Raw genomic sequence first — 3,487 nt, 5'->3', positions numbered from 1 at the left:
AAATAGTTACAGTATTCAAGGATAATTAGATATATTAAAACATTTTCTAGATATTAGATGAATCTCAGATCAAAAGGAGAAAGTATTATGTATACATGGATGTAAAATCCCAGCAGAAAATAGTTCATCTGTCGAGATCATCCAGTATGAATCCCAAAATTCAGGTTTATCTATACATATGGATATATAGTCCCAGCAGGGAATAACTTATCTGCCGAGACCATCCAGTATTCTATCCCGACGCGTTTCCCCCCTGTATTTTTCAGGGGTTCATCAGGGGACTGATCCGGATTAAATCTCTAGGAAAAAACAACATATCCAGAAGATAATATCATATTCTATTCCGATAAAGCATAAAATGCACATCAAAGAATTGGAACTGCCGATATCAGCAAATGGAGGGGACATACCTTATATCTTAATGACTGATGGTCGCATCAACAATGTGGCATCAACCGCCCATCATAGGGACATTCACTCTGTCCTGAGACACTGCTCTTAAAATGCTGCAGGTCCCATAGCATCAACTACCAAGAAATAATATCATATAATAATATACTTTTCGCTCCCTTCCAAACAGCCATATAGTTCTCAACAAGCTATGGAACTCCTCACATTGTCAGAGGAAAAGAAACATACCTTATAGCCAAAGGAATGTCAGTCACAAAGGCAGCGTGGCATCAATCGCCCATAATAGAGCACTCAATCTATAGGGGAACGCCGCTTCTACTGTCCCGCAGGTCCCATGGTGTCAGCCAGCATGTTGCACCACTTCCCCCTCCCTTTTGGTGTCTTATACACTCTGGGAACTTGTAATTCCCGCCTCCCAGTGACACGCGCCGGAAGTGCCGAGTGTCTCACCTCCATATTCGCTCCCTGGGATTCTAGTGTGACGCGCCACAGCAAATAGCCGGAGGTGTTCCCATGGTCACTTCCGTAGCTGCGCAATACAATGCGTTCAATGACACGCAGACCGGAAGCAGTCATCCGACGTAACTTCCAGTGTGTATCCTTTCAAGTCCTCCTCACATTCTGCCGGCCACATTATCTTGCTGGAGGCAGTCTGTGACGTCATTTCCAGCGTGCAGCTCCTAAATATATCCCCACATATGCTGCATACAGCAGTTCCTGATGATGAAAGTTACTTTGTGTAAATCACCTAGTGTTAGTGAATCCTGCACCTAGTTACATCAATGTAAATTAAATATATATAAGTAAATACAGCTACTGACAGTAAATATCACTGTCAGGCAATACAGCAACAAAATTATTACAAAATATTCAGGCTACATATGTACTTATAATACCTATCGGGTATAGCTTTATATGCTCATTTGATGCTTTCTAAATAAAACTTGTATAGCTGAGAACCTCATTCAGTCCATTTGGGCTGACTGTTTCAAGTAGGAATGTCCACCGTGCTTCTCTCTGGAGGATTTTGATGTCCCAATTCCCTTTCCTGATTGGTCTTGGGACAACTTCAATTCCCTGAAATCGTATACTCTTAGGGGGATATATTTAGGAGCTGCACGCTGGAAATGACGTCACAGACTGCCTCCAGCAAGATAATGTGGCCGGCAGAATGTGAGGAGGACTTGAAAGGATACACACTGGAAGTTACGTCGGATGACTGCTTCCGGTCTGCGTGTCATTGAACGCATTGTATTGCGCAGCTACGGAAGTGACCATGGGAACACCTCCGGCTATTTGCTGTGGCGCGTCACACTAGAATCCCAGGGAGCGAATATGGAGGTGAGACACTCGGCACTTCCGGCGCGTGTCACTGGGAGGCGGGAATTACAAGTTCCCAGAGTGTATAAGACACCAAAAGGGAGGGGGAAGTGGTGCAACATGCTGGCTGACACCATGGGACCTGCGGGACAGTAGAAGCGGCGTTCCCCTATAGATTGAGTGCTCTATTATGGGCGATTGATGCCACGCTGCCTTTGTGACTGACATTCCTTTGGCTATAAGGTATGTTTCTTTTCCTCTGACAATGTGAGGAGTTCCATAGCTTGTTGAGAACTATATGGCTGTTTGGAAGGGAGCGAAAAGTATATTATTATATGATATTATTTCTTGGTAGTTGATGCTATGGGACCTGCAGCATTTTAAGAGCAGTGTCTCAGGACAGAGTGAATGTCCCTATGATGGGCGGTTGATGCCACATTGTTGATGCGACCATCAGTCATTAAGATATAAGGTATGTCCCCTCCATTTGCTGATATCGGCAGTTCCAATTCTTTGATGTGCATTTTATGCTTTATCGGAATAGAATATGATATTATCTTCTGGATATGTTGTTTTTTCCTAGAGATTTAATCCGGATCAGTCCCCTGATGAACCCCTGAAAAATACAGGGGGGAAACGCGTCGGGATAGAATACTGGATGGTCTCGGCAGATAAGTTATTCCCTGCTGGGACTATATATCCATATGTATAGATAAACCTGAATTTTGGGATTCATACTGGATGATCTCGACAGATGAACTATTTTCTGCTGGGATTTTACATCCATGTATACATAATACTTTCTCCTTTTGATCTGAGATTCATCTAATATCTAGAAAATGTTTTAATATATCTAATTATCCTTGAATACTGTAACTATTTGCACATATCTTCTTTGGTGGTGGGTCTCCCAGGTTTGGCGATTGGCTTAAGGGAGATATTAGGGAGAGACGACGTGGAGCGGGGGGTACCCAATAATTTATGGTACACCTCCGCTGGTAGGTAGGAGTAAGGGAGGGAGAGATAGGTCATCCCCTAAACCACGTTATATTGAGCCTAAACTAAACTAGTGCAACTACTAATGTTGCCCCTACCTTGAGAACAGGAAATTATTTGCACTGTCCCCACCAATTGAGTCTATCACCCTTTTTCCACTCACTGTAATTTATCACTGTAGTTATCCTGGATGAGCAGTGGTTTTATATCTACATTTTTAATATTAATTGAATAAAAATTGTTTTTAGGAGTTTTTTCCTTTTGGTTTTGTGTTTTTAAAATAAGCCAAGATGAACAGAGCTGGGATCAGGAAAGACTTTGCTACCTACCCCGGTGTCATCCTGGGGACGGTTAAGAATAGCGTATTTTTGAATGTGCTTGATGCAAATGTAGCTGTGAAGTGTACAACTGGGGCACAACTGCTGCCACTGAAGGGGTGGGTGTGTGTGGGGCCCAATTTTTGGAAAAAAGGGAGACTCCTCTTGGAGTCACCTTGCGGTGTTTTACATGATTTTAGAATGGCGTGCCATGCCTATATCTGTGTGTCCTCCTCTTTTTCCTTGTCCAGCTGTTTTGTTTTCGCATGAGTATATGTCCTTGTCACTTTCCCATGTGTTTGTGTTGTGTTGTGAGTTGTTTGTCACCTTTTGGACACCTTTGAGGGTGTTTTCTAGGTGTTTTACTGTGTTTGTGATTGCCTGCCATTGTTTCCTATTGGCTCGAGTTCGGTTCGTCGAACGTTCGACGAGCCGAACTCGAA

The 3,487-nt window shown here is 43.1% G+C and overlaps 2 long non-coding RNA genes across 2 annotated transcripts; one reads left to right on the top strand and one right to left on the bottom strand.

Moving 5' to 3' along the window:
* LOC142262540 (uncharacterized) lies at window positions 1-861 on the bottom strand. The gene is made up of 3 exons (XR_012729897.1): window positions 640-861; window positions 411-527; window positions 1-299 (listed from the first exon to the last, which is right to left on the bottom strand). It is a non-coding gene; the product is annotated as an uncharacterized LOC142262540 (long non-coding RNA).
* An 891-nt stretch (window positions 862-1,752) lies between these two features.
* LOC142262539 (uncharacterized) lies at window positions 1,753-2,970 on the top strand. The gene is made up of 3 exons (XR_012729896.1): window positions 1,753-1,974; window positions 2,087-2,203; window positions 2,315-2,970. It is a non-coding gene; the product is annotated as an uncharacterized LOC142262539 (long non-coding RNA).
* Window positions 2,971-3,487: the final 517 nt, after the last annotated feature.

This window comes from Anomaloglossus baeobatrachus, unplaced genomic scaffold, assembly GCF_048569485.1.
Source record: "Anomaloglossus baeobatrachus isolate aAnoBae1 unplaced genomic scaffold, aAnoBae1.hap1 Scaffold_246, whole genome shotgun sequence".
Taxonomy (NCBI): domain Eukaryota; kingdom Metazoa; phylum Chordata; class Amphibia; order Anura; family Aromobatidae; genus Anomaloglossus; species Anomaloglossus baeobatrachus.
The sequence above is the reverse complement of the archived record's forward strand: the minus strand, read 5'-3'. Positions and strand labels throughout refer to the sequence as shown.